This window comes from Aquarana catesbeiana, linkage group LG04 (genome assembly GCF_042186555.1).
Source record: "Aquarana catesbeiana isolate 2022-GZ linkage group LG04, ASM4218655v1, whole genome shotgun sequence".
NCBI lineage: Eukaryota > Metazoa > Chordata > Amphibia > Anura > Ranidae > Aquarana > Aquarana catesbeiana.
In genome coordinates, this window is record NC_133327.1 from 339,552,691 (window position 1) to 339,569,536 (window position 16,846).

Here is a 16,846-nt window from a genome sequence, read left to right on the forward strand (position 1 = left end):
CTTTGCACCACCTGTATACTGCTGTTCAGAGTATATAGGGACTGGGGGCCCCACGCCTTTTCTTTTTTTAATTTGGGTGTGGGGTTCTCCTTAATATCCATACAAATCCCAAAGGGCCTGGTAATGGACTGGGGGGGGGTACCCATGCCGTTTGTCTCACTGATTTTCATCCATATTGCCGGACCCCAACATTATATATTTTTTTTTTTTAAATCAGGTAACAAGTTTTATTTTGATTTTCGCATAGCCATATACAAGCCATGCACAACGGTAATGTAACAGTGAATACATCATATAACAAATGACTTCTCTGAAATTCATCAAAATTGTACAATAATTGAATACCACCTCCTCCATATACTTATATAAATATTTGGTGGCATAGCGAAATAAAACCAGAAACAGATAGGAAATGAACAACACCATGGTTACCATACATTACATGATGTGTAACAAAACGAAAAATCCATTATCTATAAACTGGGAACATTGCTTATCTGGTGTAGCTACCCAACCCAATAATGACAGCTTTTTTTCTTTTTTTTGTGCTCTGCTTGAGACATCACTCTCAGTTGAATTGAGGTTTGTTATTTCATTTTGACGTTTACCCCTGCAACAATCTATATTTAATCAATTGGTGTGGTGCCAAGCCTGGGATGTCCAGCCAATCCTGCCACAATGTGTAGAACTTACGAGGCACCTTTCTGTGTTGGTATGTCAATTTTTCACGTATTAACATTCTATTAACTTGGTCAATCCATTGTTGCCTGGTAGGAACCCTGGAGGTAATCCACAGTCTGGCTATCAATTTCTGTGCTACATAAAGCATATGAATAATCGCTGTATGAGCAGAAGGGGTCAATGACTCCTCCTCCAGGGCACCCAGCAGACACACAGTAGGATCTTTCGAAATTGTAAAGTTAAACACTTGTTAAATCAACCCCAAAATTTCTGACCATTATCTAAAAAGTTTTGGACATCTCCAGAACATGTGCATGAGGTCCCCCTGATCCCTCATGCACGTAGGGCAAAGTGGTGTATCACGAATCCCCCATTTATGTAATTTAGCAGGTGTTCTGTAGGTTCTATGTAGCAGGTATAGGTGTGAGAGTCTCTGTGATGCTGATACTGACACCTCTGGAGCAGAGGCAAGACAGAGACTCCACGTCTCACCGTCTAACTGTCCTAGGTCCTCCTCCCATTTATCTCTACATGGTAACCCAAGGGGATTTTGAAGTGCCGCTAGAATGATACTATATCCTCTCGAGATCATACCCTTAGTTTCTTTTTCCATCAGAATCCCCTGCACGATGACATGGTCAGACTGCTGGAGAGAGGTATATCTAGATTGTAGCTGTAGAGCATGTCTTAACTGCAGGTATCGAAAGAAATTTGTTCGTGGGATATTAAACTCCGCCTGGATCTCCAGAAAGGACTTGAGTACCTGACCTCTATATTGTTGTGATAGGAATTGAATCCCAGCTGCCTCCCAAGATCTAAAACCCTTCAGTTTATGTATTTCTCTATAATTGGTGTTTCTCCAAATAGGGGTGCAGGCTAAGAATCCCCTTATACCCAGCAATCGTTTAAGATAGGTCCATAATCTTTTCAGCAAGATTATGGATGGGAATTTCCTGTCCAAGTGGGTGAACCCGGCCTCCAAGTTAGTCAGTGCTGTATTATCATCTGGTGATGTGCAGAGAAGTCTGCGTATGGGGTCCAAGTTTTCTATCAGTCCCCAACCTCCCAATCGCTGTAGCTGTGAAGCGAGGAAATAGGCTCTAGCATGTGGAACTGCCAGGCCTCCCTCCTCTTTATTATATTGTAGACTGGATAAACTGATTCTAGCTATTTTTTTTTACACCATATTAGCTCTCTGAACTGGGAATCTGTTCTATCGAACCAATGTCAGAGTATCCACACTGGTGAATTATGACGTATGTATAATAGCTGTGGGGACCATACCATTTTTTTGAGGTTTGCTCTCCTAACTACAGACAATGGTAATTTACACCAGGAATTACATTTCTCCCTAAATTTGGCCAGTAGAGGGACAAGATTAAGAGTAATATCCGGGGATACCTGCACACCCAGATACTGAAAGGAGGACACTATCTGCACCATTGAATCACAATCAGGTAATGGGACAGACAGTGGGTCCAGAGGCATCAGCACAGATTTATTCCAATCGATAGAAAAACCAGATAATGTACCAAAGACTTTAATAAGACCCATAGCCACCACCAGAGAATCTTGAGTATCACCCAGATACAGCAGGGTATCATCTGCATATAGCGAAATGACATCCATCCTGGTATTACGCCTGAATCCTACAATCCTGCGGTCACCCCTCACCCGAGCTGCCAAAGGTTCCAGAGCCAGGGCAAACAGCAGGGGTGATAACGGACACCCCTGCCTAGTGCCTTTGAACAGTGGAAACGGCTCAGAGAGTTCCCTGTTGACCCTAATTCTGGCCGATGGCCGTGCATATAGCAGTTTAATCTATCTAATGAAGGTATACCCCAGGCCCATATGCTCTAATACTTTCCACAGGTAAGGCCACTCGATGCTGTCGAAGGCCTTAACTGCGTCTACCGAAAAGATGGCCTGATTACCGTGGTTCTCCACTGGAATTTGAATGTTTAAAAAGAGGCGTCTAATGTTTTGGGCTGTGGACCTGGTGGGTATGAATCCAGATTGATCTCTGTGAACTAACTTTTGAATAACTTGAGAGAGTCTCGTCGCTAGGACTCTAGCCAGCAATTTAACATCAGTCGTAAGTAAGGATATTGGTCTATAAGAATCAGGAGACGTGGCTTCTTTACCGGGCTTCAATAATACTATAACGATTGCCTCGTTCATGGAGGCAGGCAACTGACCCCTCTCCAATGCATCGTTATAGACTTTTAATAGTGTAGGAAGTAATGTATCAGCATATCTTTTGTACACCTCGGACGGAAGACCATCAGCCCCCGGAGCCTTATTGTTATGTGTTTGTGCTAAGGCTAATGCTAGTTCCTCCGTTGTGATTGGAGCATTTAATATGGCTGCGTCCAAGGCAGACAAAAATAGCAACTCACATTCGTTAAGGAAATCCACTATGTCTTCCTCACGGGGGTTCACCTTGGATGTGTATAGGTCAGCGTAAAAAGATCTGAAAATTCTCAGTATATCAGAGTTACTCATTTGAACAACTCCCTGGGTATCACATAAGGACAAGACTGTTGAAGGGGAACCCTGTGCACGCGCTAGTAATGTCAGCATGTGTCCAGTGGACTCTCCCTCTTCAAAGTAAGTTTGCTGTAGGAAAAATCTTTTATTTTCTGCCAACTGAAGCGCCAGTTGGCTTGACATAGCTTGTGCACACAGCCACGCTTTTTTAGTATCCTCTTTAGGATTGGCAACATATGTCTCCTCTGAGTCCCTAAGAACCTTACATACTTCTGTTTCCCAGGCCTTTGTGTTTGATTTTATGCTATTTATCAAGGTTATAAATTGACCACGTAAAAATGCTTTTACAGCTTCCCAGACTATGCCTAAGTGAGTAGAACCTAGATTGTCCTTCAGAAAATATACAAGGCGCTCTCTAATTGGATCAGGGGTGGGGAATAAGTCTAGCCAAAAGGGATTGAGTTTCCACGTCCTGGACCTGGCGACTACCGGCAAAGCAATATACATCCAAAAGGAGGAATGATCCGAGATGTGCCTGTCACCATATCCCGAGTCAATAACTAGTGGGAGAAGGGCAGCATTACCCAGTCCCAAGTCAATTCTAGAAAGGCTTCCATAAGCTGTGGAGTAGCAAGAGTACTGCCTAACAGTGGCATGACTCCTGCGCCACACATCTGTCAAGCCCAACTCTGATAACAGTCTAGCAAATGGCATTGGCCCATTGTTACAAGCAGTTACGGAAGTAGGTGCAGCCAGTTTGTCCCATTTATGGTGTAAATAATTATTAAAATCCCCCATTGCCATTAGGGGTACATTTGGATATTGTGCCATAAACTTAGCCAGGTGTCTAAGAGTCACCGCTGAGTAGGGGGGTGGTATATATATATATATATATATATATATATATATATATATATATATATATATTAGCTATGATACACGTCAAATTTGATACCGTACAGAGTAAAAAAATAAATTTCCCTTTCGGGTCTATGACTCTCCGAGAGCAATGGAACTGAACATCCCGATGAATCAGGATACTCACCCCCCTTGCGTATGCAGAGTGCGTAGAGTGAATTTGAGTATTATATATCCGAGATCCAAATCTAGGGATGGTCCCAGGGGAAAAATGGGTCTCTTGCAGACATACACTATCCGCCTTTGTGGCCTTAAAATGTCTAAGTGCCGCCACTCTTTTCACTGGATTACCCAAACCTCTAATATTCCATGATAAGACCTTAATACCTGCCGTCATTTGTATAAGTTAGTTGTATGTATCTTAAAGTGGGGTTCCACCCAAAAAACAAAAATACCTGGAGAAATTCTAAAAAAAAAAAAAAAAAAAAACATTTGGATATTTTTTTTTTTCACTTACCTCTAAATGCCTGTTGCTAGCTGGTCCCTCGTAGTCTGCCTGTTCCTTTGCCTGGGCTGGTGACATCACTTCCCCCCAGGCACAGGAAGGGCTCTGCTCTGCTCCCTCCCTCCTGTCAATCATCTGGGACCCATTACAGGTCCCAGGTGATTGAGCGGCCAATCACGGCGCGCGGCGCGGCTCGCGCATGCGCAGTGGGTGCCAGGCTGTGAAGCCACAGCCCGGCGCCCACAGTTGAAATGCCGGCGCCGACGAGCGGAGGGGGGGACGAGTGGGGCTTCGATCCCCCGCATCGCTGGACCCAGGGACAGGTAAGTGTCCAATTAAAAGTCAGCAGCTGCAGTATTTGTAGCTGCTGACTTTTAATTTTTTTTTTTTTTTTGACAGCCCCACTGGGTGGAACTCCTCTTTAAGCAACTGTTTGCCAACGCCTGGCTGGATTACAATTGATTGACTTACTGACTATAAAGTATTGTATATAGTAGACCATATGTCTCTGACACCTGCTGTACCTCCATTCATAACATAAATGTACAGTACAACCCCAAAATATGATTGCAGAGCTGGAGACACACACGTCCTTCTAGATGAGCCGCTAAGCCACGCCCCCGACATTATATTAAAGCCGCAAGCAGTTTTAAATGACTTTTATTCCTTTAACATTTTCATTTTGTGCAGGGACTGTTCTAAGCATGGGAAACACGTGCCACTTTACAGGCATACTATAGACACCCCCCAGGTACGATATTTAAAAGAATATTTCACTTTTTTTTTCACTATAAGCATTATTAAAATCACTGCTCCCAAAAAACTTTTTTTTGCATTGATACATGTCCCCTTGGGCAGGACCCGGGTCCCCAAACCCTTTTTAGGACAATACCATGCAAATTAGCCTTTAAAATTAGCACTTTTGATTTTGAACGCTCGAGTCCCATAGACTTCAATGCGGTTCTAAAGTAAGTTCGCACAAATTTTAGGTCCGTTCGCAGGTTCTGGTGCAAACCGAACTGGGGGTGGTCGGCTCATCCCTAGCAATGGCATATGTATGGCAAAAAACAAACTGACAGGGTCTATAACCCTCCCTTACTCTTTCCAATTCTGCTAAATGTATGGAGAGGACTAAAAGCATATAACCATGCCAGTGGTGCAGCAGAAAACATATAGCACAGTGTTAAAGGTATGTGGTCCATTTTTATTTTTCTTATCAGCAATCAACAGAAATAAAATAAAGATTCCTTAATATGTACAACTGACACAAGCAAAGGACTATGGGAGAGTTCTACTACCTACCTGCCAGGTATAGGTGACCATGTTAGTTTCCCCTGTGTCTGCACCATCCCTAGATTAAAAGCCCTTTGGCAGCTAGGTAAGTTCCATGCAAGTTCCACCCAAATAGTGTAGCTTTCCTTCTACCCTGGGTACCCCATGCTACATAATCTAGTAAGCTACTATATAAACATTAACACCTACCTCCTGTATAAATTACCAGTAGCTGATATCTATATGGTAAGTCACTATAATGTATAGCAACTCCTCTGTCAAAGGCAAACAAATAAGAAGATTTCTTAATTTAACTGCCATATGCATCATTGCAAGCTCGAAAGCCCTCAGGTATTTCTAGTATATACAGTATGTATATAAGATTGCGATCACCCAAAGGTTTGCAGGAAAGTCTTACTACCTACCTCCCAAGTTTAGTTGACCATCCCTAAAACCCAGATTTCTAAGCCCTGTGGCAGCTAGGCAATGCAATTACAACTCAACTGGTGTGGTTTTCCTATCAGCCTGCCTGGCTCCCTTCACGTTTCTCCACTACACCTCTCCCAACATGGGGTCTCCTCACACAGTGGAGAGCTCCTCCCCCTGCACTCTACTGGCCTGCACCGTCAGCTGACTTTCTCCTCCAGACAGTTTCAGCCTCCCGACATGGCATCTGTTTCTCTTAGGCAGAGAACTCAGATAAGAGGTCTGCTGTGAGAATAGAAGCGGAATGCCGCCCGCCAGCACAACAACACATTGGCTGAGGTCTGCCGCCCAGGCCCCATACATATGTATGGGCTGTTCCCCCTTGATGGCGGCCCTGCCGGTATTATCAAACCGGGAGAAGTGTGGCCGCGTTATGGGGGAGCCAGACCGATTTGCCTCCCAGCCCAGTCTGTCCCATAAGACTGGCATTACATTAAAAGTGTAGTGGAACGTTTTTTGTGCCGCCCCCCTTCAAAGTGCCACCCTAGGCCTGGGCCTTGTTGGCCTAGGCCAAGATACAGCGTTGGTGAGGGGTGCACATAGAAAATAGTTGTTTAAACATCTGAGAAACAATTCTGAATGTCCCTGTTCTTTTGTTTGTTCATTTTGTTGAAAAAAGATTTTGTTCATATCTTCATATTTCAAATTGTGCACACTTTACATGAAACTTTATGTGTTTATTTCTTCCCTTTTCAAGCTTATTTGTGTGTGTGGTTTACAGATAAAAGGGTACTTTTTTATACACAAATGCTTATAAACCCATGAATTAGACTTTTTTTCATGAATTGTATATGTATATTTGGTTACTAATAATGCATAAGGGTTTCTCTTAAAATGCAGAAAAACTGGACCTGTGTTCATTATACAGTTTAGGTTAGCTACTATTTAAAGCTGAACTTAAGGATTAATTTAACATTAAATAGTTCATTTGGACCAAGCTGGTCCAAACAAACTATTTCCTTCATTAATACATGTGCTCACTGGGAGCACTGTATAAGCTGTATATAGCATTAGCTACGTACAGTATACAGAGCTGTGTTCCAACAGCGGTGATTATTCTTGAAAGCTGTGCAAATGCTTGAAGTATTTGCATGATAAACTTTCCAAAGGATTCTGTGAATGATTCACAGAACACAAAGCGTTCTGTAAATGGGCAAGAGAAGCAGAGGGGCGGATAGAGTAGCTTCCATGTATGAGAGCCACCACTCTCAAAATCACAGGGCTAGAAGTAAAGTAAAATCTATACTATCTGACCTGAATGAAAGTGTAAATATTAACCACAGGAGTCCTCTAGTCGTTTTTATCCCTAAATCCCCTTGAGTCCCAGAGCATTTTAGCATTTTTTTTTCTTGTTCTTTTTTGGTGATGTCTCAGTTCTGCACATTATATATTTTAGTATTTGTAGTCTATCCTAATGGATTATACACCATTTTAGGGGAGACGGATAGGTAGCAAATTTGAATATATTTTTTTTTCATTATCTTGGTTTTTATTAGAAATACATAGTAAAAAAATTAAAAGGCATGCATTTTCCTGTAATTTTTTCCAACACAGCAATTATGTAATTTGCACATCACAACAATTGCATAACTTGCACAAACCCAAATATTTACCACAAAATATAATGAACAAGGTCTGATGATTAAAATTATATCACAATAGTGTGACTTTTATGTAACATCGAGAAATGGTAACACTCAAAGTGAATATGTGCAGTTTACTTTGGGAGAGCCTAATGCCCTGTACACACAATCGGACATTGATCGGACATTCCGACAACAAAATCCATTGGATTTTTTCCAACGGATTTTGTCTCAAACTAGTCTTGCATACACACGGTCACACAGTTGTTGGAAAATCCAATCGTTCTGAACGCAGTGACGTGAAACACGTATGTCGGGACTATAAACAGGGCAGTAGCCAATAGCTTTTGTCTCTTAATTTATTCTGGGCATGCGTGACACTTTGTGCGTCGGATTTGTGTATACACGATCAGAACTTAAACGATCGGATTTTGTTGTCAGAAAATTTTATATCCTGCTCTCAAACTTTGTGTGTGTCGGAAATTCCGATGGAAAAAGTCAGATGGAGCCCACGCACGATAGGAATTTCCGACAACACAATCCGATCGCACTTTTTCCAACGGAAAATCTGATCGTGTGTACAGGGCATAACTCTCCTCTCAATCCTATATTGTGACATAGGCAGGAAAAAATACGCTAAAAAGGGTACAAATTTAATTTGATGGTGACTTTTTTCACAATTGCAATTGCAAAAATCTTGAATGGCACTGCACTCATTCACTGCAAGAAAAGGTGCACTGCTGCTTTTGCAGGGAACACAAGTACAGTATATACACTGCAGATTTAACAACAAAATATGACTGAAGTTCTACTTCAAAAATAGACATTTGCAATTTGTTTTGGTCCAAATATAAATTCTGATGAATTTTGGGTTATTTGGATATATCTTAAATAACTAAGGGGCGGGGTCACGTGATGATGCAACCAGGTGACCCCACCTCCTTGTGATGTCATTAACCCAGCATGCTCTGGTCGATTACATTACAAGGGAGTGGTGTACCGGCCCCTTAGCTATTTAGGAACTGTCAGATGGCATGAATCTTCGACAAGACCGGAGTTTTTTTTTTCTTTTTGAGGGTCCAGCGGTGTAGTGGGCATTGTGATTGACATTGGATTAAAAACTAGTGTTGCATCTTTACTCACTTTTTGCACTTTTTTGATGAAATGGTACGATGTACCCCATATTCATTCACATAGGGGTGGGGGCCCCCTTGTTAAAGGGAGCTTCCAGATTCAAATAAGCCCCTTGCCTGCAGACCTCCACCCCCTCTGGCCAGGGTTGTGGGGAAGAGGCCCTTGTCCCCATCAACATGGGGACAAGGTGCTTTTGGGTATGTATTTTGGGGGGGACCCACACCATTTTTCTTATTTTTTGGCGTGGGGTTCCCATTAAAATCCATACCAGATCCAATGTAAACAAAAAAAAACCCAGCGTGGGTGCCCCCCCAATCTATACTAGGCCCTCCGGTTGTACCTGGACACCCCCTAATCATCCCATTTGCATTAACATTATTCAGGGGTGGCACCAGGTGGGTGATTGGGGGTGCCAGTGGCCAGTGTAAATGCTCCCATTATATTAAAGGCTAGGTTCAACTTTAGAAAACATTAAAACCTGTATTTAGAGTGTAATGCAGGGGTGTCCAAACTTTTTTCAAAGAGGGTCAGATTTCATGAAGTGAACATGCGTGAGGGCTGAACATTTTGCCTGACATTCTTTAAACCATGAAAATTCTGTCTAAGTGTGTTCGTCCAAGCACTTACAGTATACACTGCCCAACAAGAATTCTCTTGCCTTTGTGGCTGTGTGTGGTGAAGAGATAAGCTTGGGCATGTTATTTGGATATACCGTATTTATCGGCATATAACACGCACCTTCACTTTAAGGGGGAAGTTTCAGGAAAAACTGTGAAGCAAAATAAGGGTCAGTGCCCATCAATGCAGCATAATCAGTGCCCATCTGCAGCCTCACCATTGCCATTAATGCAGCCTCACCATTGCCATGAATGCAGCCTTACCATTGCCATGAATGCAGCCTTACCATTGCCATGAATGCAGCCTCAAATGCAGCCTAGCTATTGACATGAATGCAGCCTCACCATTGCATGAATGCAGCCTCAAATGCAGCCTCAAATGCTGCCTCACCATTGCATGAATGCAGCCTCACCATTGCATAAATGCAGCCTTGTCATTGAAATGAATGCAGCCTCAAATGCAGCCTCACCATTGACATGAATGCAGCCTTACCATTGCATGCATACAACCTCAAATGCAGACTCACCATTGCATGAATGCAGCCTCACCATTGACATGAATGCAGCATCACCATTGACATGAATGTAGCCTTACCATTGCATGAATGCAGCCACACTGTTGCCTCAAATGCAGCCTCACCATTGACATGAATGCAGCCTCACCATTGCATAAATGCAGTCTCACAATTGACATGAATGCAGCCTCACCATTGACATGAATGCAGCCTCACCATTGACATGAATGTAGCCTCACCATTGCATGAATGCAGCCTCACCATTGACATGAATGCGGCCTCACCATTGACATGAATGCAGCCTCACCATTGCATAAATGCAGCCTTACCATTGCCATCAGTGCATTCTGATTGAATCCCATCTGCAGCCTCGGAGGGGACAGGGAGGGGGGCGGGACAAGTGCCAACAGATTACATACAGAAGAGACTTCCTAGTACAGAGGCCACTGGGTAAACACGAAAGTCTCACTGTATTTATTCTGTCGGCGCTCATCCCACCCCCTCCCTGTCCCCTCCGAAGCACATATAAATATGGGTATATATGTTTTGCGGCCCCCCACAGTGCTCAGGGATTCATTGGGGGCCACAAAAGATATATATAGCCAAATTACCAGTGGGGTCGTTTGAAAGCGGAACGTGGGCCCCAATTGACCCATGGGCCGGACTTTGGACCTGCCTGACCTTTTAGGAAGCATGTTTGCTAGTGATCCTGATAATCAGAAAGGACTCTGCTCGTGTTATTCTTACTTTGATTTACAAGGTTTTGTTTAATGCAACTGTTACTGTATGGTTAGTACAAGGTTTTTCAATTCTGGACAATAGGTATGCTTTATTGTTTAAGGGTTAAGAAACACTGGAGGAGGGGGATTGTTTTATTTCTGATCGTTAATATATTCTTTTATGTATATATTTATGTATTATGTATTTTGTATATACATTAATTAGGATGAGTGACAAGCATGTTCATATAAATGTTTTAAGGTTGTGAATTGATATAACGTATTACGCATTCTATGAATTTGAGCGTTCAATTTATTATGTTACACTTTTAATGGGGTGTGTTTAGAAAGTTTTTTCAGGTTTTTCCTCTTTTCCCCTTTTACTTGATAAGTGCATATTTTGTTGGCTGTTTACAAGGGTGTATTACTGCTTAGGGAGACTTCCTGGCAGTGCTAGGATAATGAGGGGTTTCTAAGCCAATATAACACATAAACAAAGAAAGCCTCTTCCTGGTCGTGCCGGAAGTGTGTATTGTTTCCATGGTAATTGGTTGCGTATGGAAGCCTCTGACATCCAAAGCTTACTGGCCGAGAATATAAAAAACGTGATTCCGCATTCGCTGACAAAGTCCCGCCCCTTGGGACGTAACATATATGGAACGGAAGAAATCACGTGACGTCTCCCGCGTCCATCACTGGTTTGTCCAAAATGAATGCTCGCACACCAGGCACTGGGTTACAGTGCCATGTTTGTAAGTTTTTACTTTTGGCTTTTTAAATAAACAGTTCTATGCAGAGTGTACTATATAAATCTTTTTTTATTGTATGTACCATGCTTATTGGAGCTTCTGGGTACTTATTGAGGAGAATTGGATCATTAGATCTATACATGTTCCTGCTGCCCTTGCTGGTTGTCTGCTCCCAGATGTACAGACTCCATTGACAAGGATTTCAAGCGTTTTTATCCGATAGGGGAAGGCACATTTGACCCATCTGTTAAGTCAGGGGTCCATGTTATGAGGTGAGCTGCTAGCGTTATCTGTGGTGGAGGCTCTGCACAATTTCACCTGCATGAATTCATGTAGAATCACAAGTGGACACCCTTTGGGAATCTGTTTGCCCTGCTCCATATGAACTTTTATACAGTGGAACCTCGGTTTTCGAGTAACGCGGTTAACGAGCGTTTCGCAAACCGAGCACTGTATTTCTAAAATTCCTAACTCGGTTTGCGAGTGTTGTCTCACAAACCGAGCACGATTCAGGCCAAAAGCGGTGTGCAGTACTGCTTTTGGCCTAAGGTGGGGGGCGCTGGAGCCGAGCAGAGCTGAAAGTCGCCAATCGGCGCCATTCGGAAATGCACGGAAAGGCCCGAGGACAGTTCGGCTGACCTCGGCAAACCTCAGAAAGGCTTGTGAACGGAGTCTTTCCGAGGTTTGCCGAGGTCCACCGAAGTGTCCCTCAGGCCTTTTTAGCCTTTTCTGAGGCTCTCCGGCACCCCCTGCCTCTGGCCACATGCGTATTGCATCCCATTGAAGTCAATGCGGAACAAATTCTTTTCGTTTCCATTGACTTCAATGGGAAAACTCGCTTTGATATGCAAATACATTGGATTGCTAGCATACTCCTGGAATGGAATATGCTCTTAATCCGAGGTTCCACTGTATTTTATTGTGTGCAATTCATTGCTGTTCTTAGCGCTGTACTATTGCTTTTATATGCTTTATTGTTTAAAATATAATATAGGAAAAAAGCTGCTTGTACCAGTAAACAGTAAAGAACAGACTCTGTAAATATAGCAAAAACTGTGTTTTGCCCAAACTTAACCTTGTCACAAAACATTTTTTTCAGGGAATTTGCTAGTTTTACTTTTACAGTAAGGTATCATTTTTATAAATCATTTGTCCCTCTTTCCTCCTCCATAAACAATTCACATAACTCCCTATTTGCTTAATTGGGTAAGTGGGACACCTTTTAGCAGCAACATTCTGTAGATGAAAGATATGGCACTACCACATTTCTGCTCTCTCATTATTTCAGCCAAAAACAAAAGACCAAGTAAAATTAATGGGCAAAATATGCATTGTCAAGTACTGCAGTCAGCAACAGCAAAAAGTTATATTGCACACATTTGATAGTTCTGCAAATTAGCTCTTTTCTGTTTTTGTAAAAATAATAAAATGTGTCCAATTGTTAAAGGATGTTCTCTGATTGCTTGTTAGGGCTGGCTAGGAAAATCACAAGGCCTGCTTTCTTAAAAGTACTTTTTCCCACCGCATTCAGCTTACCCTACCATGTTTAGAAATCTAACTGTTATTTATGTGCTAAATGTTCTGTGATTTTTGTCTGTGACAGAGAAAAGTGATGGATCATAACATTTAAGGGGGTTCTATTCCTATCATACTGTAATCTACAGTGATAGATCCTAAGGAACACACTTTACAACTGTCACTAAATCATAATTATGGTAACTTGTAGATTGTGCCAGCAAACTGAAATGGGCACTGGGAAATTACATACTGCACATGCCCAACCACATATAAGATCAATCTGGAAAAAATGTGGGAAACTTACTACATCTAATATGGACATCAGACTGGGACCTGCATAAGAAAAAGACCTTGCAGAGTAGGATTACAGCTGCGCTATAATTAGGAGTGGAAATGCTGAAGCTGGTTCCGTGCAATGCTTGTGTGGTTCCTAACACTAAATATGAGAAAGCTGCTGCCTGCACTGTAAAACAATCCCCTAGGTGGTGTTTGATATTAAAAGAATGGGAAGTGGGTGTGGTGCTGCTTAATTAGATGATGTGTGCAAAATAAAATACGTGTAAATAGAAATAACCTCATAAATAACCTATGTGGTAATAGATCAAACTCAATAGGTGCACAGTATTATGAATTATATGATATTGCTGTGCAACCACTGGAATTTGCTACACACCCATACATATAATACAAAATAACTCGTATCCCTGTGTAAATTAGTTGCCAGAACGACCATTAGAAAAAGGAACATTTTTTTTCCAAATCAAAGTAACAGGTGCTCTTTAAAGTGCTTCAGATCATAAATTAAACAATTCATATATAGTAAAATTCTTCAGTATTTAAAGTGCTTAAAACCATAAATTATACGTAAAAATAAACAATTCATATAAAAGTAAATGTGTATCAGAAAAAAAGACATATACTGTATATGATCTCTAATTTAACATATAAAAAAGTCTATAGCTGATGAAGTGACAGGTGCTCTTTAAAGGTGCTCCAAGCCCATTTTTCAGGTAAATAAATGTATATCCTCAAGACTGGCACATTAGTAAGTTTAATAGTAACTCATAAAGTTACAGGTGCTCTTTAAAGGTGCTCTAAAAATTAGTGCTTGATGCTGGTGTTTCAACTCATGCTCCCCCTTATTCACCACATTCACCTGAGAGCTCTCCCCTCTAGGGGGTAGCCAGCATTCACAGCACACAGTGGCTGAAACAGAAGACCTCAGATTGTCAGTACGACATCATCAGGAGAGGCCTACTGACAAACTGACGAAATGCGCAGGGCAGAGCTACCAGCGTCATTGCATTACTTCCGTTTAAAGTGACAGCTGAATGTAAAAAATGTAATAAAAATTAAGGAAAAAAATGGCGTGGGGTCCCCCCAATCCATACCAGGCCCTTCAGGTCAGGTATAGATTTTGAAGAGAACTTCCACGCCGAAATGAAAAAAAAATGGTGTGGGCCACCCCAAAATCCAGTCCATTATCCAAGCATGTAGTCCGACAGGTCAGGAAAGGGGGGGACGAGAGAGCGACCCCACTCCTGAACCATACTAGGTGTCAGGGCTGGGCTCTGCCCTTCCTTCTCAGAGCTCTGTGCTCAGCTGATGGTTAATTGCCAAAGACTCTTCCTTCCACAGTGACTCACCTGGTCTTTATTTCCTGCTCGTTAGCTAGAGCTGCTGGTTATATAAACTCCTTGGATCAGATCTTCTGTGCCTTTGCCTTGGTCAGCATATCCAGACTCTCTCTGCCATGTTTTCCTGTGAAAGACTTTTGCTTGGCTGACTACCCTTCTGGTTCCTGATCCTGTTTGCTGCACCCGACTTCACTGATCTCTGGACTCCTGTTTCTCTGGCTTGTTCTGACTACTCGTTCCTGGTTACCAAACTCTGGCTATGTTTTGACCAAGTTTGCTCTGTTTATGCCATTTTACCATTTTATTAAAAATAGTGTGATTTTTACTTTCAATAGTTTTTATTAATTTTCATCAAGAAAAATATGCAAAACAATATACTGAGAAAAAAAGGTATTATACAATAATTAATAATACAAACATTTCAAAAGTAGCATCTATGTGCTTATGTTTCTTAGTAACATATAAGCATTGGTACCGTGAAACATATAAGATTTGGTTTGATATCATGTGGTATCTCCAAATCCTTATTTATTATTATTATATAGAAGTAGGGTGAGTCCCCTCCTGTTAGGTACCTGGTAGCGAGCCTGACTTGTAGGAGAAGACCTCTCATACAACGCTGGTTCAAGAGCCGCTGGAGTGGGGACAGTGGTCTCGTGACTACAGTGGGGTAGGAGTGCCTGTTGAGATGAAAGGCTCTGATGCTGGAGCAGAGTAGAGATCCCTCCAGGGATGGTTGGACTGCAGGTGAGGTGGTAACAGGAAGCAGCAGGCTGCAGCGCTGAGGATGCAGATGCAGAAGTCCCTGGAGCAGGAGCAGAGGGTGCAACAGCACAGCAGCAAATGGCAGGCACAGGCAGGGTCAGACAGTCCGGATCAGCAGGTAGCAAGGCGGATAATACAGCAGGCAGAAGCAGAGTCGGTAGGCAGGCAGAGGTCGGCAACGGTATTGGTAGATGCAGAAGCAGGGTCAGGCAGGCCGGGTTGGATTGGAGAAGGAGGGATGGTCAGACAAGCTGGGTCAAAGGGGTAATCAATCAATCAGGTACAGGTTAAGCAGATCCACAGAGCTGAGATGAAACAGCAGCGCATCCCTGCAGCAGGAGAACTTTTATGCACCTTTTGTCACCAAACGGCGCTAATGCGAACGCACGTGCTGGTGCGCATGTATGCGCCCGCGCACTCACGCGCCGCACACCAGCGCACGCCCGGGCGCCGTGCTGACGCACAGTAATGCCCCGTACACACGGTCGGATTTTCCGATGGACATTGTCCGATCGGAGCGTGTTGTCGGAAATTCCGACCGTGTGTGGGCTCCATCGGATATTTTCCATCGGATTTTCCGACACACAAAGTTGGAGAGCAGGAGATAAAATTTTCCGACAACAAAATCCGATCACGTCAATTCCGACCGTGTGTGGCCTGTTCCGACGTACAAAGTGCCACGCATGCTCAGAAGAAATTCCGACACGGGACAGCTCGTTCTGGTAAACTTAGCGTTCGCAATGGATACAGCATTTTCGTCACGCTGCAATGTTAAAAATGGTTTAATACAGCGCACAAAAATTAAGTCGTTTTGCTGCTCATATTCACACACACTTCTCACAAACTTTTATTTGTGTTTTTTTAGTGGGATTCCCTGAATATATTGTTATTAGTTGTCACATCTGACAGTTTTAAATTTTTTTATTTTTTTTTATTTTGGATTTTAAGCCTTTTTTTTTCTTTAATGTTTGGATTTTTTCCAAGGCTGATCTTTGTTCAATGTTATTTTTATTTTTACTCCAGAATATTTTTGGGTGTGTTTTGTGTGTCAAGTTACCCCAACACCATTGATATCTTTTATTATTTAATCTCCAGGAGATTGTTTGGTGTTGGTGTCCCTTGTTCATTTCACATTGTATATTTGAAATGTACCTGAATCCTCACAAACCAACTGTCATTTTTGAAGTAAAACACATAGGAGAGTATAATTCAAAACAAAAATCCTTTATTAAGGGATCAGAACAAAACAAAGAGGAAGGCAACACTGGATCAACATGAGAAATTAGCGAAGCCTGGGACCCCCACGGCAGACATCAA